We start from the raw sequence: 27,946 nt of genomic DNA, 5'->3' as shown, positions 1-27,946 counted from the left end.
TCCCGATAAGACTTCCCTGGGGAACACCTGAAGTCTCTTCCACTGTATTTGAGCTAACTCCATCTGAGACTATTGTAAAAGGATTTAACCCAACCCCAGATATTTTTATCTACGCCATATGCTAGATAGATTATTCGGATATGCAGGAAAGAAATTATCAGAAATGTTAGAAGTTGAAGATAAGATTAAAGGCATTGGTAATACTTGTTTAAGGTTTGTATTTATTTTAAGGGATATACTTTTAAACAATTGACCATCGTGACCATGCTTCTATGATTAGAATTATTTAATCTTTTTTTGTCGTAAATAATGGAATATTTCTGGCCGGATATAGTTTTCTCTTCAACTCCTAGTGCGATGCCACTTTTAATTGTTTTCGACAGCTGTAGCCTCGGTGAATATTTTATGCATTGCATAATGTTACACGGATGCTGAGCATTTTGATTGAAGATGAAATGCTGAAGTCTTGGATGCTTGGGAGGACGTTAGGCAATTTGGGTTGAGGTTGGAAAATGATGGGCATGTTGGACGGAACGAGGAAAGGTTGATTGCATGCGGAATTTAAGGAGGGCTTAATATAGTTTGGGGTTTCAGGATGTGTGTTGCTAGTCGAGACTAAGAAATCAAGGTGCGTTCTGTGTCCGTCCAAGGCGTACGTTAAACAGTAGACTACCAATTAGTAAATTACCTGTGTATTATATTAGATGGCTCACAATTCTCGGTCATTTCATCCTCTGGCAAGGTCCCTCGGTACTTGACACATCTACTTACGTCTTCGAACTTCGAGTTCAGCTGGAAAATTGCAATTATGCATGCAGGCAGCTCTTCTATCAAAACTGACCGGAAAAATAGAAAATATAAAGAAGCAGTATATTTTATAGGAATGCTTTACCATACCAAATTTTACCGCATTCCATTTCTGTTAAAAAGCATTGCAACCAGAGCAGAAGATTCCTGGTTTGCCTTTAGGAGATCCTTTTCGTTTGATTTGCTACATTGGGACCTGAACTAGAATAAGACAAAACTGTTTAAATTTCTTATTGTGTTCGTGTTGTGATTTCTATCTCGCTAGAAAAATTGAATAATTTGTTTTAATGTGTAATTTGGTAAAGACTCTTTCGGCTTCTTGGTCGCGGTAACCAAGACAACAGCATTATTTTTTGCATTATTTACTATTGAAAATCATATTTTTAAAGAGTATGGTCAACAAGCAAATTTTCGTGTTGAATATGTTTCAAGTTAAGTTCATCGAGCATCAGTCTTATTTATGGCTATGAATATATTATTTTAATAACCTCTTTAAGTTTTTTCTTTTTGTTCCATTTTTCCGTCATTCTTGGCGTTTTACCCTGGTGGCAGTAGTTAATTATAAATTACTCGAACAGAATATGGTTCCTGAGTAGTAAGACCGTCGTAAGCCATTAGTGAGAAATCTCATTACGTCCGTGTCAATGGATTATCATAATAACTCTATTATTGACGGTTTAGTCGCTCAAATTAAGTTGGGGAATAAAATTCGTTTAATCCTACCTCCACCCAGCAACATCGCGTGGTCTTGATCGTTTTGACCACATCCCCTTTATCCTTAACCCCTGTACTCCCCTGCGATCTTTGAAGATCCATCTCCTTCCTCTCGTTACATTTTTATCTCTCCTGTCACTCTCCTGTCCCTCGCCCGGACTATGCACCCTCTCCCGTCGAGCCCGCGGGAAGTAAGTGGTCTCTTTCACAGCGTCCGAGGATTGCTCCGTCGCTCGACCTCTTTAAGCAAATCCTCGCGAAAATCCGGCGGTTTTAAGTGTATGTCCGTCCTCTCCACTCATTCGCCTTGGTGTCTACTGGTGCAAGGGTTTCCGTGGTCCTCACCACTCCTGGAGGTGTTTTTTTTCCTCAACCGTGCTTTCCAAGAATCCTCATGACGTTTGGAAATTTTAAGAGTTTTATTCAGTCTCAGCGTGTGTCTACGTAAGCATATATATTTTGAAAGATATTTCGCAGATTACAATCCAGAGAAAAAAGTCCTGATAAAAACTTAACCTTGCTCAAAATCCAACTAAAATTTAAAAAAATGCATAAATATGATTATAAAATATCCGGAAATGTTCTGCGTGTGGACATTTTTCCTGAATGGCTATTTTTAACGCATTTCAGAAGCAGGGATTTCTTATTACATCGCATTACATTACATTGCATTACATTACATTGTATCTTCCACTCGAAAAAGTCACTTTTAAGAATTTGATTTATGTTGTACCGACTATGATGCAAAATTAGTCTAGGTTTTGTTTAATGGGTAACTCTGTCAGCTCTCCCCGTTCCGAGCGACGTGCGGCAAAATTCGCGAATCAGGGAAAATATGCTCGTGAAAAATTGTATCAGAATAATCAAATGAATTATCTTCAAAACCAGAGTTATCATCAAGTGATATATTCGGCACTTGAATTGGCAAATTATTTGCTTCGATGAAAAAATACAAAATTAAAAATGACGCCGCATATCCTTAATTTTATATTAATCTTCACGACCAAGTTTTCTTTGTAAAGCAATATTACAAGGTGTCGATCCATTTATGTGCTTTTTTTGCTGCATTGTAGTCAAACTTCTACGGAAGCGAATAAAAATTATAGCTTTGGTAATAGCGCTGTTTTTAGTTTACTTCAACTTTTTAAAAAGTAAAAATCTTCATCGACTTAAAGACTGAGACTTTTCAAGTGCCCGAACAACAGCAGATGGTTTTATTGTTGTGTTTCATTTACAAGCGAAGCCTACATGGCATCTGACCTATGAAGCCGATATTTGGGCTTGGATCCCGAATATTTTAGGAATATATGATAACTGAATGCCACGTAAGATTTGAAAAGTGTGCACTGCTATAGAAGAATAAGGTTCTCTTGCCACAAAGTTCCCCCGGGAATAATAATTGCCGTTTTGAAAAATGTGTTCTGGGACAAAATAGTCGATTTTCTGGCGTTTTAAAACGTGTATCGTTCACGGTAATAGTGTAGGTACGTACTGATGATATCTAAGGTTTGAGTGTGTTTTTACCTTCGTATGGATTTAAAAAATATAATGAGGCACCAGCAATATTCGTTTATCAAAAGGGGCCAGCCGAAATCGCCGTTAAAAAATCACAGCCGTTTCCCCGTATGATCCCGTTCTCCTTCTCTCTTCATTCTGCTGAAAGGATTTAGATTCCAATGATTCGTGACAGCTCCGGAAACTCTGTGCCAAAAAGTCAATCTCGTGCGCATCGGAATAATAGGTTTCACTATTGCACTCAAGAATTCCGCTTGGAACTCTTCCAAAGTTGCGGAGATTTCTCTGCGGAGGATTCGGAAAACGGAAAACTTCACAATCGGCGCCGCCTGTTCAGGGAGCGATGACTACTGACTGCTTCGTTCGACTGCTGTGTAAACAATACGAACCGAACCAGCGAGGTGGGCTCTTAGGTGAAATGCACTCGGGAATATTTAAACCAAGAGACGGTCGCGGCGCCGACCGCCGACGTGGGAACGGAGTGGATGAGGGAGGGAAGGATGATGAGCGCGCTTCATCCGACTGCCCCGGGGATGGGGAGCTGAACAACGCGACTGAAAGAGATGTCACCGCTTCGCGTTGGTTAGACCTCATCTTGAATACTCTTAGAGCGTTTAGGGCTCCCTACGAATAGCTTAATTAGGGGAAGCTGCCCGTTTCGTGAAGATATTTCGTTATGAACGGATAGAAAACGTTACGCTATTGTAGAAAGGCCTTGGTCGGGAGAAATGGGAACGAGGAATATTACAGACGCCTCCCTAACTTCTAGACAAGTACAAATTGCTTGAGTTTAACGCTAACGCGAGAGGAATAACCCTAGCGATGCATGAAGTGTGTAGGTGATACCACAGTGAGAAATAAGGGAAATTGTTGACGAAACGAGACGGAGGTAATTCGAGATAAGAAGAGTAGGAAGCAAATTTACATCACGTCATCAGGGGTTATTGATCTGGGTATTGGTTTGTGGCAGCTTTCCTCCTCCCTGCCCATCATCTCAGTCCCTCATTGGTCCCTGCACCGCCATTTTCCTTTATCTGCATTTCGCAGTCATCGAAGGTTTTTCTCTGCAATTTCCACCGTGTTTCCTTCAAGTATGGTAAGTAAGATATCGTGCCTTATGATAGACCCCATCGATTTCCCTCCTCTTCTGGTAAACCTCCTCTTTAAGTTACTCTCTTCACGTGCTCTTCGAAGTACTTTTCTATTTGTTAATCATCTATCCGTTTTCATTTCAGCATTATTCGGTCTTCTTTTTTCTGTTGCTCCTATCGTCCAATTCTCATATCCGTAATAACGCTAACTCCATATGTAACATTTAATGAATCTCCTACTTATTTCTGTGCTAGTTCTGCGGTTAGTAGTTGCTTCTTATGATAAAAATTCTTCTTCGACTCTTAGTTGCTATGTCCCTCTTGCTTCTTCCATTACTATTGATCCTGCGGTCTAAATGTCAAAACTCGTCCACTTGTTCCAGCGTGTCTTTCCCCTCGTCAAATTTGGATATTTTCTTCCCTACTTCGATTGCTGACTAGTATATTAATATTAATTCTGTTCATCTCAAAGTTGTACTTTTTCATCTCCCCCCTATCTATCCTGGCGAGTATCATTCTAAGTTCTTCTTTCTACTCTGCAAGTATAGCAATGCCGACCGCAAATCTCAAGGAACCTATCCTTTCTTATTGAACTCAAACTCCACCTACTTACGTGATATAGTGCCGGGGATTGGTCACTTTATTTTGATAATTGGAATTCCCCGAAAGGCCAGTTGAGTAGCTCTGCCTGTCTAATCCCCAGTTTTGTTGCCTTATTCTAGCTTGCTTTGGTTCATTCGTTTATGTGATTTGTGCTATCCACATAGGCCAGTCCCAAACTTTGAGTTCATTGCGTTTATAAGCTATTCCGGGACTGAATGTTTACGAATGAACGAGAATTTCTCATTATATTTTACTGGGTCATTTTAATTCCATTCTCAAGATATTAGTCTTGTTTTTGTTAGTCTATCGTGTAATGTAAGTTTATGGATGGACAAAAGCATGTGCACTCCTACATTTCTCGGCCTCGCCTAACAAGACACAACGTGACACTCCACACTACAATAAACTGTCCTTCAATTACGCATGCATTCTATCTCCCTTCATTCCATCCAGCATCCCTAACCTTTTCCTCCTCCTACCTCGCTTGCCTATCGTTCTATCCCTTTATTTCAATTCTCAACGTTCCATCGCTTATCAAATTGTTCTGTATCCATCCTTCATGCCTCCTTTGGATGTATCCCAAAAAAAACTCTCTCCTCCTCCACTAGGACTCGTACTTTGTCCTTCCGTCTCTGCCCCCAAATCTGTGCATATCATTTCACTTTAACGACAAAGTTTCCGAGCGGTATAATGCCAAGCTCTGTGCCAAAGTTTTCACTAGTCTTATCATAACCTCCCTACTTAAGATCCCTGCCATGAATTCCCTCCTCCTTGTGAAAAAATGTTTGCGTAACGTAAATCTTCTTTCTATGCCCCCTCTACTGTAGCCAGTATGGTCCTAGACACTTCATAGTAAACTGTTCCACCTGCTCTAGTTTTTGGCCGTCGTATTTTAAAGTTTAACTTAGCCTTCCTCCTTCTCGTAAACCTCACAGCCTTTGTTTTGCCTTCTAAATATTCATATGAAATAATCAATTTCCATTTAGTTATGCTTTACCTTTATATTATTAATTTTCTTTTGATCAATAATTGCGGTAACGGCTGATGACGTAAACTCGTCTACCGCACGCCCTCGTGGCGGCTTTTGGGTTCCATTGAAGGTGAAAGGGAACGATGGCGTGGAAATGGAGACCATGTTCGAGGCGGAGGAGAGGAAACGCTAAAGGGACGGCGGAGGGATCGAGATGGGGTGGGGGAGAATGAGTGCGCTCGTAATTGAATAAAATTGGGGAACGTTTCAAGTGCGACGAGCTCCTCCCTTTAATGAGGGGAAGTCGTCTGAAACTTCGCTGTAGCCGGGATAGGATAGTATGCACTCCCATTCTCACTGTCGCCTGCCCGTTCAGAGCCCAAGTTTCAGATTCGTGGTCCGAAGAAAGCTTTTTAAATGCATCGCAGTTGATGCTGAAGGCGAAAAAAAATGCGAATGACAGCGGAAAACCCCCGGTTAGGAAGACTGCGAAGTTCAAAATTTCCATTTAGGCATCAGTGCGTTAATTACGCTGAATAATATTACGTGAATAATATTACTTGCTGTTCTCGGGAGTATTTAGGTTGAACTTCGATTCAGAAGTGAAGAAATCGATACTTTATTTGACTCGGTTCGGGTGAGACGCTGACAGTCTCTCTCAAGTCTCAAAAGAAAAACAGTTAATGTACGTGTAGGCAGTACCCCCGCATGCCCCCTGGCAGGTGTATGGCAAGGGGTGTGTTATTGCCCAAGCCATTCGTGTATAAGTATAACCTTATGTGTGAATTTAATCTCGTGCATTAATTGATTTCTATGTATTTGTCCATTCACGCAAACGTGCGTACACATGTACATAATGTATGTATGCCTATCTACCACGCGTCCAATAGTTGGTATGTATGCCTAAATCAATAAATGTTAGTCTTTAAATAAAAATATTCGGGTACTTAGGTTCGATTTTGTTTTGGTTGTGCATCGTGTGCGAGGACGGAACGAGTGATTGCATGTGTCGGTGACGGTGCATGTGTCTCTTTTATTTTATTCCTGTGGTCGAATCTACCAATGTAATTTGAGGATGTAGCAATGCCCTCGTGGTCGCAAGAAAGCTCAGGTGTCCTGCTCCTTTCTTTAAGTCCTGAGACTTAGTACCTGCTCACTTCGTGAAGTAAGGGACTCCCAGCCGAGCTCCACCAACACACCCGTTTCATATCATTAAAAAATTCTTGTTCAAATGTTTCCATTCTTGTTCGGCCCTGTTTTCGACGAGTAAATCATTAATTGGACTTTGGTGATGACTGAAGGGTCCAAATCAGGGTCGAAAAATAACATGTGTCGTGTGAACAAGGAGAATTTTTTCTCCTCCAATAATTTCTGAATATTTATCTAATTTCCACAGCTTCAAGATGGCATCTTATTTGAGATAACTATGCCCAAAGAAACTCTTAGTCATTTCAATTAAATCAAAGCTCATTTTTGGAAGGGTAGGAATAAAATTAAAACTGTGTTAAATCCGCAAAACGTCGTACGGATATGTTTTTACTCTTACGTAAATTAACACGCTGCCGTATGTAAATTCTTCTGAATCAATAAACTGATTTAGCCGATAATAGCCCAGTAATACGAGTCATCTGGTGGCACCAGCGAGTCAATTGTTTTCCCGGAAAATTCTAGAGACCCAAACGATCTCGACGAGAAAATCTCTCGCTTATCAAAACGTTGGTTGGCCAGAAAGAAGTCCCTGTGTGTTCCTTTGAACCCAGCGCCTTAGAGTAAGTAAATGGTGGTAGAATAGCCTCCAAACTAAACTGTTGTCGTGAAAATATGTAAAACTTGTCAATCGAAATTCCCGTTCGGTGATAACGCAAATCTAGGAGAACTGTAAAACCCGTATGAAAAAAATCTCTGTCTGACACGAAAACCCCTGACCTTACCCAACGGTTAAAAGGAATTCCCTGACTTGATTCGTCATTCCCCTCCACGGAAAGATATTCGGCAAACGATTACGTCTTCTAGTAAGGTAGACCTTAAAGTAAACGAGATAATTGGGCAAACAAAAATAGGCGGCCGTGGTTGCGGCCATCTCCCGAGGGATATCCGTCTTGGGGAATCGGAAGAAACAAATGGCAGGAAGATAAGGAATCGTTTTATTTTTTATAAGGTAAAAAAATTGTTTTCTTCTCTTTCTTCTCTCTCACTCTCTAAATGGAACCTAAGACGAGGCTTCTGTTTCAGAACCATTCCAGCCTCTTCTGCGGAAAGAGTGGTAGTAAGAGAGACAAAAAATGTGTAATGTGTGCAATTAATAGCTTCAGTCCACCTGGTTTAAGGAAGGTTTAACGAAGGTTTTACCACGGGTCTACACAGTCCTGTACTCATAAGCCCCAACAAACATGTTACAAATCATCCTCAGACCAAATAATGCATGTTACAATTACACTTTCTTTAGCTCTTTATTTGTTATAACTTCCGAAATTCCATCTCAATCGCATATTATTTTCCTACTTCTACCTCTTTTTGCCAGCATTCTCTCTGTTATGGTCATCCGAATCCCATTTCCATATTGCAGTAAATTCTTAAGCCACTAATTCTGACTTATTTTAATTTCTCCCCACTGCCTCTTAACCTACCATACTTAGAACCCTTTCGTTTTTTGTCCTTTCCCTCCTCTTTTATTTTCTTGATTTGTCTTCGCAACCAAGTCTCTTATGTCTCCATCCATCCGTATCCTTATTCTTCAACGGCCAAGTTATGGAGCCATACGTATCTACGCTCCACTTGAAAATTTATTTTAGTCTTTTCTTTACATCGTTACTTATCTCTTGCTCATCAATTCACGTCTATTTACTGAACGCAAATCGTCTCTTTCCGTCCCCACCAATCCGCCCAACCTCAACCAAAATACTATCTAAATAGGTCCACTCTTTTAACTCTTCTATTTTTGGTCCCCCAACTCTTTCTCTTAGCATTCCTATTTCTTGAGAATCTTATTACCTTCGTTTTGTTATGATGTTTGTTATGTTACCTACCACGCTGATTCTGCGTGAAGTCAGGCATAAGTGAGGATGACATGAGGGAGTCGATAATATAGCGTAAACATTTATCGAAATTCAAATACACGAGTTAATATTTTCTAATTTTTCATGATGAAAGATACTCGTATTCATTTAACCTGACTCGTTTTGTAACAAATAGCGTTCCTAAAGCGTATAAAGTTTTTTCGTATGTCGCAATCGAAGCTTCCTTTTTATTTACGTAAAACCTCTCGCAAAACAAATAAAAAACCCTCACGACCGCGTAAATCACATGGAGAAGGACGAAGGAAAAAGACAGCGGCAAAGCGGTAGACGCCAGAAGAGGCCCCAGGAACGTATTAGCACGACACGCGAGGACAAAGGAGATGCCGGGGATGGGCGAAGTGGGGAAGGAAGGGGTGAGAGAGGAGGGAGAGCACATTCTCCTCCCCTTCTAGCTTCTCACAGGACACTAATGGGGTGGGAGAGGAAAGGAGAGGTAGGGCACGGGAGAAAATATTCTGTTTGTTTCGAATCTCATTATGTGATTTACGCATTCATATTTTTTTTATCACAAAAGTTTTTTGCGCATATAAAAAGAAACTTCAATCACGCAATGTGAACCTCCTTAGTATGCATTGTGAATAGCTCAAGTTTAATGAACGTCAAATCAAATTGACACGAATACTTTTTTACCGGGAAACAAGTTATAAAATTTTACCCGTGTGTGTGCATAGATACGTGTTTCTCCTGTATTATTTCCTTTTTCATTTAGTTCTCAGAGAAACGGAATGGGAAAGGACGACTCAGATAAAAGGTATGCTCCCACAAATATGATAACTTAAAAATATCAGTTCTCTCGATATTTTTCAACATTCGCGATTCGCGAATTTTCCGATTCTCCATTCGCGATGCATCAATTAATACATGCAGTATCCACCGCCCCTATTCTGATGTTATGAACTAAACTTTGGGCTACCTGCTCTAATATTTTGTACTTTTTCTTCGTAGAAGTTGTGCATTTGATATGCTTTCCACCCACGGCTTATGTTCTCGCCAGGGAAGGGTATTAACAATATGTATCTGGGAAATACTTCGTACTTACCTATTTCAGTGCATTAACACTCATTGCGGATTCATACAGGAGGAGTTGATAGTAAAGGAGTTCTATTTGATAAGTTAATCTTTTTAAGAATCGTATCAACTCCTCTACGAAATATCAAGGAACTGCGGAAGATGCCGCAAAAGTAACTTTTAACGGAGTCATCCGCTAATATGCATTCCAGTGCAACAATTTTTGAGTGTAAAAATCGCAATTTAAAAATTGTAAAAATCACGCAAGGCATTCGTTATGAAGACCGGGATCCCGCTCAAGGCGAATGATTTTTTCACTCAGACATTGTTGCGTTGCAACTCCTACCAGTTCACTATCGATTACGCATTACTCCGATATTCAAATCGAATAGCAGCCTTCCTTGATAACACCTGAGTTAATTCGATTATTTTCCCCGAATCGGGTTAATAAAAAGTGTCAATTTATTTTGTACAAATTGACACTTTTTATAGTTTGCAAAATTTGCCGAATTTGTTTTATTTTAAATTTTTTTAATACTTCAAGAATTTTTTAACAATTAAAATCGTTTATGTCACTGCAGCTGCATGGAATTTAACGAGCGCGCACAAGTTTTATTCCGAGGTGATTCGATTCGATAAAACATCGACCAGTTGAGCCAACACCTGCGGCCCTCAGCGTGACGTGGGCCAAGGAACCAGATGGGTCATCACGCTGCCCACTAGGACGCACACGAGAAGGAAGCCCTGGAAGAAAAAAAGGTGCGACGGGAAAAAGGAAGATTTGTCGCAAACGGAAATGGGACGAAGGATCGCCTATGACGGATTACGGCGGAGATAACTCCCACGAAAGAGTTCCGCCGCCGCCGCCCCTCCCACGGCCGTCCCCGCCATGATTGGCTCGCCCATCCTCCGTCCCGCCCGTCCTCCCGGATTGGGGGCACCGGCGAGGATTTGGGAAGGGTCACGGCCTCCGAGATCTCGGGATCGCCAAGTGGATACCCTTCCAGCCTTTTGTTACGACGTCATTCGAGACGAAATCAGACGACGAGACCGGAGAAGACCTACGGAACCCCCAGCCGCAATTTCTCGTGGAGTCTGCCAATTTCTCAGAAGAAAATCTCGAGGATCCAGGGTTTTCCAGGTCAAATGTTTCATTATTGCTTGACTTTTTTTTCCTTTCTATTACGAAGATTCGAACTTTCCAGCGTATTTTCGGAAGAAATTTCAAAGGAGGCATGGGAATAGGGGGAAGGAGTAAGAATGACGGTGGGTGGAGAATTCACCAAATCAGTTTGTTGAGTGGATGGCCATGCGTTTGTTAGCCAGTCAGTCTAAGTGTGGCAATCATTTCTGAGAGAATTATGAAAAAGCGAAATAGATATGAGATGAGAACGAATTTGAAACAAATAAAGGTTGTGAGTTTTCCGAAAAATGGGAAGGTTAAGCGAAACATTGAAATTAGAAGGCATAAATAAGAGTGGGTGGAATGGTTTACCTATCTGTTTTGCGCCAAATTGTTCAAGTTTGTAGGGACGAGGAGAAAATTTGCGTAAGGAAAAGAAGCTATCACAGAAATAATCAGCAGGAAATTGATGGCAGGGATGTTGATGTAGGATTCTTTGAAGTGACTCGTTAAAACTCTGATATGAAACGTGATTTTGTGCGGCGCGGAAACGTGGTCTTTGAAGCAGGATGATAGGCGTCGATTGGAGGCTTTTAAAATGTGGATGTGGAGAAGGATGGAGAAGGTGAAGTTGACAGAAAGGGTAACAAGTGAAGCGGTATTAATCTTGGTGGTGGTGATTTGAGTTGTTGTGAAATATCTAAAAGAGGAGAGAAAAGTGGGTGGAGAACATATTGATTTACGATGGAATGGCGAAAACTGTGATTTAGGTGAGGAAGTTTGGCAGTAGAGGTATGAGGAGGTAAAAATAGGCATGTTGGATGGAAAGAAGGGAGAAAATGAGTACGTGGAGTTAAAGAATATCCAATTGTACTGTTGGTTGTCAAGTTGTCTTTAAAGGCGAGGCTTAAGAATTTTTCGATGGTCAGTCAGTGTATCCAAGCGGAACCTACCGCAATCGGCCAGCCAACGTTAATAATAGTAACTACGGGAAGGGTTGTCTAGCTCACGAATTGCCGAAATGAAAACAAAACGAAAATTGATGATTTGAAGTTTATTCCACATTAGTCACCGAATATTTTAAAGATTAAATCATCGAAAAAAATATGTTTGAGAAAAGGAAGGATTTTTTGAACTATTTGAATTGCATTTACTACATCTGTCATTCCCCACGTCGCTCCCTTTCGAGCGAAGTATTTCAGCGAGTTCGGAAACCCAATCGTAACTACGAATAGAGGGATTGATCGCCGCTAAAACTAAGGCGAGGACGATCCCCTCTTGAGCCGTTACACTCTGGACGGTTTGGGAGTAAGAATAGGTACCTCGAGGTAGGGGAAGGGGATAGAGTGCTGATGTTTGAAGGGGGAGTTAGGGGATTTAGGACGATATTGAGTAGCTTTCCTGTTTGATCCGAGACGTAAAATAAATCGCCTTGGACAGCATCACGACAGTGGAGCGTTTAAAGACAAAATACTTAAAGAGTCATAGTGCCTTCTCCATTAGAGAGATGTGTGACAAGATGATCAATTGAAGAATTAGGCCTTATCTAAGATTTATTCTCACGGAAGTGTGAGTCAGGCACGGTTTAAATTCTAAATTTGCCTTAGGGGTTCCGTTAGCCGTCGTTGAGTAATTGAAAATCTGATGTGAGAGTGGAATTAGGGGTCCACCCTCACCTTACTTCGGGATAGGAGTATGGCACTAATGTCTCAATAAATTTTCGGATGCTGAGTGAAATGGCGTGAATCGCTTGATTATCCCTCCGAGTAATCAAAACTCATACATCGCCGTGACTTTATCCCCAGCGAGGATGATGAGCAATAAAGGAGCGAGAGATGGCGCAGCGTTTCCTTCAATTTCTCGGCATGTGACCAATATCTTTCTTTCTTGTCCTTGATGTCACTATAGGGATGTACTCATTTTAGCCGCCACTTAACTCTCATTCATTGTTTTACGTCTTACTGCAATGTGCTTACACATATACGAAAACTGGCTGTGAAGTAAAAGCGGGCGAGTGATAAAATAGTTGATTTACATTTGGGAAGGATTGGCACGAGTCTTTACCGTGGCCTCACAGCCCGGCTGCCTTTCCTGTCACGACACGTCTCTATGGTCGAAGGATGATGAGTTTGATACTGACTTCCACAGCCTTATAATTTTTTTGTTTTATGGGGATAAAATATTTTTGGCCTTCCAGTCAGTTGGAAAACCTTACACAAACTGGTCTTCTGCCCAAAACGCCACCTGACATTGTTTGGGATACCTAAAATTTCCTTTAATTTCTGTCACGTTTTTAGGCTTCCTAATTTGATTAGTATTTTCGCCCCATCAGTCTGTATCAGATTAAGGTGCTGCGGAAGTGGATTCATTGGATTAAATTTCACCTTGGATGTATTTTGTTTACTTACGCGATATCCGCTCTACCAACGCGCTTCCATTGGAGGAAAATCATTGGATCTGGGTATTTCAGTCGCCCACAAATAAATGGCGAGCTTTATTTTCCGCTTTTTCCACTCTGTATTTAGAGGAAGACGTCGAGACGCCGCTTGTTTTTTGGTCGGCCGTTCCTTTCGTTTACTTTAGCGCACCTTCCCGGGAGCCATTCATCCTCCCTTTCACTTTCCCTAGGCGTGGAAGAAGCGGAATAGTCAATCGTTCCCTCGTCCCTAATTGACTTACAAGTCTTGTAATCCAATCGGACCCTTTTTCGACCCCTGCCGTCCTCTTCTTTCCACCCAAGGCACTCCCTGTTGACTTAGTCGCTCGCGGGCATTCGAGTCAGTGCCTGTAATCATCTTAAGTGAAAAGGAATGTCTCTTATCCCATTTGTACGAAGGGTTATGTATGTGATACTGAGCAGTTGCAAAGAAACGTAGGTAGGTATTCATTGTCGCTGCTCTTAGGTCGATTAAAACGAACACTTTCCCAGTCGCGATGTTGTTTTCCCACGAAACTATGTGACAATATTGGCGTTAGACTGAAAAAAATATTTATTTATTGCCAAATGAGATGTCGTAGATGAAACTTTCCATTTACTCCGAAAAAGGTCATGCTTAGCAGGCCTCCGGGTGCACTTCGCTTTGCTGCAGTAAAATCCCAGCTCCGTTGTTTTCGTCACTGTTCAGTGATATATCTGTATGTATCCAAGTGAACTATATTAAGAAAAAACATCGCGATTCCACCTCATCATCGCCATCATTCACCTTCCAGTATGAACCTACAAACTGAACTGAGTGGAGTCACTTTCGCTGAAGAACGTTTCTGTTAATAACAATACTAATTTCTTTTGGCGTGGCCGCAAAAGTGGTGTTAGTGTTAAGATGTTATGCGAGGTCATTAAAAAAACGAAATTAATGTAATTATTAGGAAATAGGAATGCTGGGGTAAACATTGGAGAAGGAGAGCGTTACTTGGAACGGGTGAAACAGTTTATTTATTTCATTAGTACTTTGTGTGGACAATGGCGTCAAAATAAGGGCGTCAGACGTGAATTGACTTGTGTAAAAGTAGAATTGACACGGTGAGGAAGTGGAGGCAGGAACTCTCTGAGCGAAGGAAAAGTAGTGATCGAGTCTTAAAGCTCTGATACTCGTCTTTTTAGTTGGAAAAAGGTCTTGATCGTGTTAATGTGATTTTTTAAAAATCTCAAGAAAATGTAATGGATATCTGTAACCACCTAAAACTAGCCGTATAAGATAGTCAACGTCTGGTAATAATAAGTATACATTATTTATTAGTGTACTCTATTATCTTTATTGTTCAGGTGGATTTATTTGCCTCACGAGAGTTTTTATGGATTTTCGACCGTCTAAAACCTGTCCGTAGACACTCTGTGATAAAATATGATTACCCTTTCATGTGGTTGTTAGAGATTTTCCGTTTAGAAAATCTGTGCATTTCCCAAAACAATTATCGGGATTCTCTGTTTTTTGTTTGACCCTCAATACACAAGATACATGCTGTAATCTGATAGCCATGTCGAATTGATAGATTTTACGGGTGATCTATTGAGCAGTAGGTGGAGCAATGAGGCATGGTCCATGTTCAGATGCAGAAAAATTATGTTGCTAAAATTTTAAGTGTTTATAAAATAAATGTGAACACACTTAGTTGTCTTGGAAGCAGTATCGCACCTTGCATTCCCTTTTACTCTGTCAACATGTGTGGGCATTGCTGTTTCATGTCTCTATAACAATGATGTAGACATGTGTTATTAGCCGCTTCTTATTGCGGTAGCAGGGATTATGTCCATAAAATTCGGGAAATTCAGTGCAGATTGATATAAGGTGTAATTTTTCCCTAGAATGATAAGGATCAGAATAAAATAATGTTTTTCCGAGCTGGGAGGGAAAGGTGTTTTTGGTCAAGAGTATTCTGACGTGTAATCACCCCCTGCCACGCACCCTAATGGTGGCTCGCTGGGTTAATAAATGAAACTAAAACATTAAATCAGAAAGCGCCGTCGTTTAATTCTATGAAGAAATGTCATGAAGTCATGTTGTCTCTGGATTTCCTCCGGTATCTTAGCCGCCGCTATACCCCTTTTAAACCCTTGCGAGTTGGGTTGACTCTCTTCCTCGTATTTTCGAGAAGAATCTGCCGTCTTTCATTCCTCGGCTTCCATTCACGCTCGCCCAGTCAACCTTTGTTCCATTCCCATTCCGAAACCCTTTAGAGGAACCCTTTTCTTAACCCCTTCCCGCGTTTTAAATTCGGCTCCCGTACTTCGCCCTCGCCTCCTCTGAGCACTCTTCCGTCCCCGTGGTGGCGCGTGTGCCCTCTTGTGTGTGTGTGTCCTTGTGTGGGTGTGTGTCCTTGTGTGGGTGTGTGTGTGTGTCCTTCTTCCCGCTCGCTCCCGGTGAGAGAAAAACTTCTCATTCGCCCGAATTTCGGCGCTCCCCGAAGAAGTTGAGAAAGTTAAGGGAGTCGGGTGGGGGAGAAGGTGGAAATGGGCGCTGCCGAGTTGCCGGTGGTGGGTGAGCGTACTAAAACGGATATAATTGAAAGGGATTCGCGCGGCGGCGCTGGAAGTCTTCCCTCCCCGTCCTTACTCGTTCCGCATTTCCTCGCTCTTTTGTTTCTTCCCCCCAACTTCCCCCTGCAGACTTCAAAGTGACGCGCCAACAGAGTCCCCGAATGGATTCCGTCTCGGGGTTTAGATTTTTCCCCACCCCTAATCTCTCCTCCCCGGGATTTTTTTTTCGTTCGCGTCCTGGGTCCTCTGCTCTGCGTCGAGTCCGCGGAAAAATTTTCTCGTCGCGCTGTTTTCTTTTAATTGCTCTTTTATTATTGTTTTTCGTTTTAAATGTTTTGGAATGCTTGGACTCGGCAAAGGCCCACGCCGAAACCGGACAAGTGCGATTCACGCTTCTTTTTTTCTAAGTGCTTCAAGGTGTACTTCCTGTTCCCATTTCTCGGAAAGGGACCGAAGATCTTTGTATTTTGAGTTCCCTCTCAAGAAAAGGACATTTTGTCATTATTTTTTAATCGCTGCCCACGCAAATTTTCCCTTTGTGGAGGTCCTCTCACCGGGGGTAATCGCGTTCCGTGAATTTTTATTCTCGAATTTATGATTCTCAGCGTTAGTGCCGAGACGGAAGTGCTCGCTTTGAAGACTCGGCTCCCTATATCCTCCCCTTTTCGGCTCCGAGTTCTCATTTAATTTTATAAAATGGGATCGTGTTCGTCCGTTCCGTGTTCCTTTACTTATTAGCGCTGCTGTCGACTTTTCTGTATTCAAGATGACGTGTTCCCCCATGAATTCCATTCACGTGTAGGAACGTTACGTAAATAAAAACGTTTGCGGTTGCCGACATGATTTCTATTCATTTTAATTTTAATATTGCTTTCAACATTTCAGTTTTGTGAGCCTATTTGAATGTTGAATGTATTTCCTTCCGTTCCACGTTTCATATGATTATCGTGTTTGCTTACCGTCCGTCAAAAGACTGCAGTTTCTTGTTGAGAAATCACTCTTTAAATTTTTTTTTTAAAAGCCTCGGTGAATCTTACGTGCAGTTGACTAGCCTAAATATCTTCCTATCTGTTTGAATTCCGTACGGAATGGATAATTTTAACAAATTTGCCGTGTCGTAAATGACAATGACTAACAATTGAATGACCCTCGAAACTTACTTAATTCCTTTCTGGATTGCCGCATCGTTTTGTAAGAGGAAGAGGAAAGGGCGTTTCACCTATCGAAGTGAAGGCTCCTCATGGGATTAAAATTGGAACCGTAAGCTCCGACGAATAAACCTCTGCGATAAATCGCTTTGTTTGGCAGCCGCCAGACGCAAATTCGGGGTTTGATTTCGAGGAAGGCGGGAGATGGGTCAATGTGATGGACAGAGAGCACTGCGTTTGGAGCAGTAATTAAAACGGGGTGAACGGAAATGTGGAAAATTGGAGCTCGCGTAAATGGTTGGTTCTCGATGATATAATCGGATTTAAGCAGTGGTCCACGCTCCCCGGCGGCTATTTGAGTCCGCGCGGGTGGATCGGGGGAGGCGTAGGTGGGGTCGCGGAGGGACTTGCGGAAAGTATCAGTGAAAACATCGGTCCTGGGCGTGGCGTCGCATTGCTCGCAGGACTTTTTTTTAAAAAAAAGGTGGCTCTTTATTTTCTCTCTGGGTCTCCGGAGAAGATGAAAAAGAAGTTTTTTTCAATGGGGAGGAAGGCAAAGGAACGGGTGTCCGATTTAGTTGGTAGAGAAGGACTCGATGGAATTTGAAATATTCTGAAAACGTCGCTAAAGAGTGAATAGAATCGGGCTACTTAAAGGCGCGACAGAAATTCAAATTTTTTTTAAGTCCGGAAGGGGTGCGATTGAAGAGGCATTCCGGATCTAATGAAATGTATCGTAATTATCTGGGGCTATCAAAGACGACGGTATCGGGGTAAAGGATTTCGTTTCAAACGTATTTTTTTGTAAAGGTCGCTGAAACTTTGCATACCGTTTGAAAATCCACGGCTATAAATTATACATCTATGACTTGGATCAAGAATTAATGTGAAAAAAAACAATTTTTATGATTCGCGAAGTGTTCTTTAATGATGTGGGAGGACTTTCGGGGGCGTTGGTATTCTTTCTTTGAATCATATTTTTAAGGATTTCCCGATCGGTATTTTGATAAACTAGATGGGTCACATTTGCGGGGTCATAAATGACCTAAGTGTATCAAAAGGATGGTGATAGTTAATTTGTAAATTGTGAAATTTTTCCTCAGGGTTCTCGGAATTATTTGCTCACTTTTTAAAATCCAAGCTTGGAAAATCGTTACTTTGTAATATTTGCGAAGAGTAAACACTGACTTTAGGCTTCAGAATATCTCGGCTCTCTTCAATTTGGGTTTATACATTCGGCCTCCCAATCGCGGATTGCTCTATTTGGTATATAATTATCTCGGAAAATAATGAATTATAGCAAATATTCTGTAGACATTAAGTGCGGTCTTAATCGAATCCCCGGTTGACAATTCATATCATGCATTCAATATTGAGGGTCAATTATTAATTGGGGAGGAGAGAGAGGATAATTTGGAGAGATGCAAAGGAGGCAGGAAAGATGGACTGAGTGCATATTCATTGGCGAAGTGATGAATACTGATAGCGAGGGGGGAGAACGTTAGGCAACCGAGTTGTGGGGAGGAATAATAGTTCTGGGATGGTGGAAGGAATGAAGGGAGATATAATGTGTGCGGAATTGAAGAATGGTTAATTCTAGTGTGGTGTGTCAGCTTTTCTAATTAAACGAGGGTAAGATGTGTAGGGGAGTGTTTGTGTCTATCCAGAGCCTACCTTAAACGGTAGACTACCAAGTATATATTTGAGAGCACACTCTTTATAGCTTCCTCAGCTGCTTACTCTTGCGAGATAGGCGTTTTTTTTAACCTTTTCCAATGCATTTCCTGTCGTCTACATCTACATGGTACTTCAAAAGCCACCACTAGGGTGTGTGGCAGGGAGTGATTACACACTCGGTATTTGTGAATCCGTGAAATACAAGTATATCTCAAAATGCTGTAAACAAATTCCGTTTCTTTGGTTCTAAATCCATTGCAAAACAATTGGACGTATATATTTTGAGCTCAGGTTTAATTGTCTTGCTCTTCTCTGCTTCGGTCTCAAGTGCTGCATATCAATTTATTCTCGGAAGTTTCATTCCAGTCTCTTTATTCAGTTAATATATGTTACGCCTTTTTTCTCCTCGCTGAGTTTTTTAACTAAGGGAGTAGTAGATATCGTTCAGGTCACTTAAATCCATTCTCTGCCTTCATTTAGCGCGACCCTATTTTATTCATAATCTTCCACTCCACCTTTCGTGTACACACCAATGGTGATCCGTGGAGTGGGAATCCCTGTCTGCCTAAGAGGTCGGGGTTGCGGTTAAGGCAAGGTCAAATTCCGGGGCCACAGTAATTTTAACGTGGGAGATAAGGCATGTCGGGAGCGAGGAGTCTCTTTCGTGAACTGACCGCTAATGGAGGGTTCGTCTCTTTTTAATGTCCTCGACAGCCTGGTATAGTGATACGGTGCCAAATGGAATTTCGGTGGGGGGGCGAGGTGAGACTTGATATTTTTGGTCTTCAACCATGTTGTGGTGTGGAGTGGTGATGTCTCTTACCGCTTTGGAAGCCCTGAGATTGAAAATTCGTGTTGGATATCCATCTGGGAAGGCTTTGTGCTTGCGTTTGCCGAAGTTTCGTTCGTCTGATTCGTTGAAATTGTTCCTATTTGAAGAGGAAACGTGGATATTTTGTGGTTTCTTTTCTTAGCATCAATCTCACTCCTTCGTCTGTTTGCCGACAGAAAAGAAGCTTTCTACATTTTTAGGAAGCGTTTTATCCGTCACGTGACACCAACATTCAAAGGTTTCCCATAATTTAAAAGTCCTTCATTGCAAACGACGAGAGTACTGCATTCTATTGTGCATTATTATCAGGATGGCCATTTATTTAAGTTTAATGGTCTGGGAAGCCTATCTGGCTACTTGCCTATGAATTTATTTTCATTAGATTTAAGTGAAAATTCAATTCTTTGCTAGTTTATGGCACGCCAAGCTCTAATTAGGACAGCGTACTTCGTTGGCTTGTGTTTCGGTGGTATTCTATTTAAGTTGAGCGGTGACATGGAATTTTTGCGTTAATATTATTATTTACTCATTATTTTCAAATGTATGTAACATTTCAATGGGATTTCATGAATTCCCAATAATCACTGTCCTTTGCTCTAGGAAATATTAGCCTAGGAATTCTAGGTAGTTACCGAAGGCCCCAGTATTGCCAGTTCATAGGCGTGGACCAAAGTTCTGATGATTTAAATGGTAGATATACACAGTATTAAAGTATTAATGGGGAAAAACGAGGGGGAGAATTATATTTATTTCTCTAATTTTGGAATTCCGTTCCTCGAAATTAATGCTTGAAGATCTGTCGACGTTAAGTGGGGTTTGATAAATGTTTCCTAGTGAAAGCGAGTGTGTTTAATCTCTCTAAAGAACTTTAATTTGGCCTGTTGCTTAATCATAAGGGTTTTTGTGTGAAATATTCGTGTTTAATTTTTCATTTTTGTCAGCTCATATTTGTGTTGAATATCCCTGTATTGTCTAGTAACGTTGGGGCTCTTCGTTGCGTTTCCTAGAATATTATAGCAAACTGAGCCCATTAGCCTTTGGCTTTTTGAGTATTGGCTAATTCCTTCAAAGACATTTTCTTACTTGGGTTCCTTTTATCATACAGCTCTTGAGGAATGATTAGCATGAAATAACTACTGTGTTCTGGTTTATCGCTCTTACTTACCAGCCGTTTAATCAAATCAGGTTTTTTACGTCATATATAACCGAATGTTCTTTTGACGAGTGCTGGCCAACGAAAGTTTGAGCGTTGATGTTTAGTGTGGTGAACCACAAGAGATAAGAGAACTCATTGGGAAGGGTTAATCGGCCTTGATTGAAAACCTCTCAAAGATGGACGTGGTTCCCCCCTCCCCCTTTATTGTAATTTTATTCCGCTCTGCATGTCGATTCGGGCCTTGGACATTCCACACTTAACGTCCCACCAGTGGATTGATTGGTATGCAAGGAAGAACATTGACTTTACTACCCTGTATATCGTTTCGATACTCCCTCTTCCTTCTGTACGCTGAAGACTAATATAAAAGTCGCTAAAGACGGGACTGGTGGATCGTGGCTATTTAAAATTGGGTGATTGAGTGATCCTCACTTGATGTCGAAATTGGTGAACCGCCCTGGAAGCTTTTCGGGTTGTTCTGATTACGTTTTGCGTGGCGAGACGGGATTCTTTCTTTTTTATTCTCGTCGCCAGCTCATTTACGAAGCATCCATCATTTAAATTATCTCTCTTTAAATTCCTCCTCCCAGATTTTTTATGCCTCCTTGGTCCGTGTGCGCGGGAAGCACCATATGGCCAGCCGCTTCGGAGGAGCTGATAGCCTTGTACGCCATGCTTTTACTCAGTGACTAGTGGAGCAAAAGTAGTCGCAAGAGATTATGCTAATATCAATCATCGAGGAAGATGAGGAAACCTCACCACCTCATTCGTGTTTATTCAAAACCTCTTCGGTTTAGTATCGTGGAAACATACCAGTTGTATGACAAGGATTATAATGTAAGCCATTATTTTATTACTTCATTGATCAAGTCCTAAACACACCCTCAACTAATGACACGTACGAGTTGAGGCATTGCTCCACCCTTTCTTTCTTTGAGTCAATATGCCCCTGTACTTTCTTACTAATTTCCTAATTATATTAACCTTAAATTTTCTTAAGCGACCCTTTCGTCTTCAGGTATGAGCAAATACTTGGCGCTTTGGTCGCTTCGGCTTTGGACATTTGGCACTTAGGATTTCACCAAAGGTTTGATTAGTCAGGGAGAATAAGTGTAAATATGCTCTTTTCTTTTATTATGTGCAGTATGGATGTGCTTACTTTGACTGATTGTGTTACCCTTAGAGGATGATTAAGTCGTACATGATCTTGCCATCCAAAATGGATATCGGCAAGTGACGGAGTGGATTATGATTGAAAAACGTATATCCTAAGTAAAATATAGAAAAGGACTGCTATAGTTAGGAAACGCCTAGCGGTAAACGATAAAGTTGAGAGAGAAATGAAAGTAATAAGTAATGTACTTGCGCTATTATCCTTGTCGTACAAATTGCAAGTTTAAACGAAGGTATCTGGAGGAAGTCGATAATAACCACGAAGGGTATCATGTGGGCTTAGGATTCAGCCTTGATGGCTAATATTAAATAAACGACTCGTATTTTTAGGAAATTATGATTTATCTTTCACGATCCAGCATTCAAAATACTGTTTTCTTCTGTAATGTCGCCCATGCTATACTATCTTAGCTGTATCACTGCGTGAGCATTAATTGTAATTGCCATCCCTCGTGCACTATTGAAGTTTGAATTCAAATTGCATAGACAAACAGATTTATGCGCTGGAAATATGTAATGTGTACATGTTATTCTTTTTGTTTTCAAAGGCAATACGAAAATATTTCTGCATTGCGTTTTAACCTAATATTTATGTAATCTCTCTTTGGTGAGTGCGTAATGAATAATGGCCTCACGTATTCGGTATAAGGCACTCTTGAATATTGTTGTTTTGAAAAAGTGCGTGGTGATGAATTTTTGGAAAAACAGTAATTCCCACCTGAACGCCTACTGCATCAGGAACACCGAAATGGAATGTGTACACTCGATTGAATACTTAGGTGTTACCCTAACTCACGACCTCTTCTGGGTGAAACATTTGGGGAATACGTGGGAAAGCTAACAAAAAATTAGGGTTTCTTGAAATAGTACTGGGTAAATGTGACGGAAAGGTTAAAGAGAAATGTTTTCTCTCGTTGGTTAAGCCTCCTTTAGAATATGTTGCTAGCATATAGAATCTTCACGAAGTTGGATTAATTGCCGAATTGGATCGCGTGCAGCGATACGGGCTAGAATTGCAAAACTTTGATATGATAAACTTAGTAGCGTATCCTAAATATTACGAGAGCTAGGCTGGGAATCACTCACGGAGCGAGGGTTAAATTACAGATTAAATCGCTTGTATTAATTGAAAGAATATCTCTTTAGCTGTGATGTTCAAAATGTATCATTACCCCCATCGTACTGCGGTAGGAGAGATCATGCCAGGAAAATTAGAAAGATAAGGTGTAGAACAGATAGATTTAGGATGCCATTTTTTCCGCGAACGATAAGGGATCAGAATAACGTTGTCCGACCGCGGTAGGGGTAAAAATATTCGGGTCAAAGTTAGTCTGGTGTGTATTCACCCCCCTGCCACACACCCTAGCGGTGGTTTGAAGGGTACTAAAATATCAAATTTTAATTTATATCGAGTTAGTCGAAAAAGACTTGGGTTTTGATTAGGGACAGAAAGAAGGTTGTGAAAAAATTGGAAGAAATCGGGATAGTGTAGAAAGTAGATGGCAGAGGCAAAAGGCACGCAGACAAAGGGAGACAAAGAAGGTAAAACATTGGCTAAGTGAGGCCGAAGGAGGTAAAGAATGGGCATTTTGAACGGATTGTGTTGATCTGACAAATGATTCAGTGACAAATGGTTTTTTCATCCTTGGCAGTGATTCATAATACCGAATTTCACGAAAGACTTTGACATAGTATATCAGCATTTGTTGGGTTAATTGAAATAGAATATCCGGTCAATAGGCAGCTAATAATAAGCAATACTGTGTTTAAAATAACTGCGTCGGAATAATACTTTTCTCAGAATCCATCATTTGTTATTGTATTTTATTTCACAGCCTAAGCTCTTGATGTAATGAACTCCACTGAATTGGTCATTTGGGTATTTTGCAATTTTATGCCTCATTCATTCAGCTGTTTCATTTCCAAAAAGTGATGTTTGTGAACGCAAAAGAGGGCATCGGACAGATGATTGATTATGAGGCTTGTCGTCTTTGTTTCCCATGATTATTTCCCCTTTTCGCTGCAGAATCCCGTCTTTACATAGATGTAATTATGCTCGGTCGTTCACGATCTCTCGAATTGTTAGAAGCAATAGCGTATACTGTCCCCATGTTTTGTTTGCCAATAATTCAATTAGGTCTTCGGTGCGTTCGCTCCTTCCTTTTCCCGCATCCAGCTCTTGCAACCAGATGCCTCGGGAAATAATAGCAGTCAGCTGCATTCATTGATTCCTTTTTACTCAAGACAATTTTCTGAGCAGGTGCCCTCATCTCCCCGCTCTACCTTCTACAAAAATACCTTCTTCGGGAGATTCAAGAAGTGGATGCTCTAAAAAAAAGAATATTTCTCCGTAAAAAATTCCTCGTTGCAGAAGCAAGTTCCCGTTGCACTCTCGATCGATGTTTCAGTGCACACGCCTGACGACGTAGTGTTGTTTCCCTTCCCCGTCGCGTGCCCTACTTCGCTGTATATTTTTGTGTGTAAAAAAGTAATTCATTTCTTCTCCGGCGAGATAGGTAGGTTCGCCTTTTTTTGCCCATCCTGTGTATGTAAATATACGTGTATTTAAATTCTTCTCGGGATTTCATCCGGGTAATCTCCTCCATCTCCATCGCTGCCGACGTTTCGATGAAATCCTTTTCCATCGTCATCAGGGCCGATGACGATGGAAAAGGATTTCATCGAAACGTCGGCAGCGATGGAGATGGAGGAGATTACCCGGATGAAATCCCGAGAAGAATTCACTGCCATCATCCGCCGGGAGAAATTGAAGTCCTACATACGTGTATTTATATATGTATGGATGAATGTGTAGTATTCCTACGTCCTCCAACTGGCGAGCCTTATCTTGGGCCAGCAGGTAGTATTTTCGTGTTATCCCCAACCGAGCATCACGTTTACCGCGGAGTTTCCAACTCACGCTTCACGATCGGAGTATTTTTCGTGTTCCCTTTGTTTGCCGTTTCTTGTCCCTTGGGCACGCCGGGTCGTTCGTAGTGTTCTCGCTTGCCAGATTTCATTTTTTTTCCCTTTCGGCGGAATATTTTCCGCGATTTTGGTCCTTTTGTCCGAGGCGTTTGCAGGGAGTCATTTATATTCGTCTAGTTACATGTCCGCCGTTCGTAACCCTCGTCATTGTTACCCCTTTCACCTTCCGAAAGGAAACATTTTTTTCCATTGTGCCCGGCTAATATTTATCCTTCCTCGTCGAATGCGTTTCGTGCTTCATCATGGAAATCGGCACACTGCATTAGCTTCGCTTTTATGGTTACCTATCTCGACCCGACCAATTACGAGTAAAGTAAGCGGTTGGTCATTGGTCTCGAATAGTAGCCAAACCTTTAAACTTCTAATAAACTAATGGCCGAAATCTCCAGTGAAATACTCAAAACTTTTTTTTTTATTGAAGTGCTGCTGTGGAGTAGCGTTCAATGATGGTGGATTTTAATTGGCTAGTAATTATACGATTTTTCTCTCGCTTGTTTAATGATTCCCGTAAGTGAATTTAAACGTGTAGTAACCTATTTCGATATTATATCAGTTAGTCTTCATTAAGAAATTTTAATGAGAGAACTAAATGAAATCTACGCAGGTTTTAATTTTTCTTTTTCTCTGCATCTCAATAAAACTCAGTCTAAATTATGTAAATGTAAATAGAGGGGCAGCGATAGGTTTTGATCCTGAAAACTTAGTTTTCCTCTTACCTCTGCTCAGTGACTTAATGGTTTGTCGTTTTATCAAAATACTATTATGTATCGAAATAGTGGACAAATATTGACGCACTACTGCGTTCATAGGCGCAGTATTAAGTACATACGTAATTATAAGTAATTTTCTTTTTCCATAATTATGCTATATTTTCTATGAGGAAGTCTTCATGCGATTCCAGTTTGAGCAATCGAATGTGACCATTACAGTTGCTCATCGTTTCTCGTTGAAGCTTTAAGAAGAAATAGATGAGTGCTGGCAATATCAAGGTAATCAAAATTTGAACAAATTAAACCTTATTTATTCTTGGCAATGCAATGGTAATAGTGATTGAGACATGCTATGGGAAACGTAATGCGTCTTAGCTGTCGCTACTATATAATGTATGAAGTTCGAAATGTATATGTGTACTTAAAATAATGACGGAAAAAATATTTACTTATGAAGTTATGGCCTTATTCTTTAGTTTAATAAGCGTGTAATCATTCTTTAATGGCCACTAAGCCACACAGTACCACGGAATACCACAGGTCATTATATTCAAACCTTAGGCAAAGTTCCGCCTATTTCTGCAATCGTCATTAAGGGTGTTGTAATTGAAATTTCCTAACCGGTAAAGGTATGTCACCTGGCTCATAAATACGCACGTAATCTCAGTCACCTTATAAGTCGATAAGTTGACTATGCCGTGAAGACATAAGCCGACCTTACTTTCAAATCAATGGTTTCACTTGCAGCGAACTTGGTAGCTTCTGCCTGCAATTGCATGTATATTATGCCAAACCTCCTCACATGTCCATCATAATGTTTGTATGTGTTTATTTCATCCTTTTTATTCGCTTTCGATGTTTCAAGCATCCTCTCCAATCCAGTGGGTCTCCAGTCTGCAAACTATCTTCTTCCGGATAAACCACGTCCATATTTCAAGAGATAAAGCTGATCAATGTACAATACTTCAGTCACCTCTCTCCGAAAGGTTTCTCAAGACAACACCACAAATAATATTTCGCCTAAAGCTATTTTTTTAATGTATTTGGCAGCTTATTTCCTTCCGAACTTTCCGTTGCTTAATAATTGTGTGAGAATAAAATTGCAATGTTACATTCATAGCTAATGTCGGCTTTAGTCGTTAGGGCTGCATATGTCTCCGTCGTTGTATCCTTCGGGAACGTGGGCATAGTTTATCCTGCATCCACTCGCGATTTACGAGGATGTTTTTGGAAATGCCGTGCCAGCTGCCCCGTTCCAAAATGTCTTTCGACGGTGTCGAGCCATTATTATCTCTTCGTTTCCTTTTGCCAAAATGAGAAAAAAAACTCGGGACTCTCACAAAACGAGTTTCGCTATTGAATTGCGCTGAGTATGAATGTCATTTTATTCTTGGAATACGACTTTTAAAGCAATGATCAGGCAGGATGCAATGCTATAGTAATTCTCATGAAGTGCTCTATCGTCAATTAAGTCGTCGATATTCATGAATGTACTTGTACCCATTTTTGGAGTGAATTGGTGTAATGGGATAAAAAGAGAGTTCGCGTTTGGGAGAGAACTCAAAGTATTGGGCTCAAATGAAGAAAGATGGCTTGTGGCAGAATCACAATTAGTTATTGAACAAGTAAATTTGTTTAGAGCCGTCCCTGAAATAATTTCACATAATTGTTTTCTCTATCTATCTTCCAAATACACGAGTGAACATCAACTAGTTTTCTCTTTTCTATTACCATCTTCGCGGCTCCTCGTCCACCAATATTGCCGTTCAATATGTATAAACTTTTCTCATCACCATTTCTTCTCTTGTTTTTAATGAAATGTGAAAGAGAGAAAATCTGGAGTAATTAAGTGTAAGTAGTGTGATGTAAGAGTAGACTGAACGGAGAATGTTTGGTGATTTCGGAGTAGGAGATAAAGTTATCATTTTGTTTTGCATTGGGAGAAAGTGTAGCGGATTGATTTGGAGAGGAATATATTTACTCATTAATTGACGCTTTGGGAGATATTAATTAAAAGCTGGCTTTAGAGAACTATTAACCATAAAATTTTTTAGCACGTAATAATTTTCATTCCGATATTCAGTCATTTCCTTCCCAAATTAATCTTGTTTTAATTGCCAAAATTAGTTTCACTCGATCGCGTGAGTCATGAATGCGTTCAAGTCGTGTTTTCGCTACGCGAGAATATGTTTTCTCGGCAGATTTTGATGAAATAATCATTTTTTGCATAACGGCGTCGAGAGCACCGTGAACTTGACGGGTATCTCTACCCTCCGCAACCATGCGTAGTTTTTCTGCAACCAGGGCAAAAAACCATGGAAGAAGGAAACGTTGGATTCCTAAGGATATGCCGTTACGTCATACCTGTTTATTTCTTTC

Source organism: Hetaerina americana, unplaced genomic scaffold (genome assembly GCF_022747635.1).
Source record: "Hetaerina americana unplaced genomic scaffold, ioHetAmer1.1.p SCAF_15, whole genome shotgun sequence".
Classification (NCBI taxonomy): domain Eukaryota; kingdom Metazoa; phylum Arthropoda; class Insecta; order Odonata; family Calopterygidae; genus Hetaerina; species Hetaerina americana.
The sequence above is the reverse complement of the archived record's forward strand: the minus strand, read 5'-3'. Positions refer to the sequence as shown.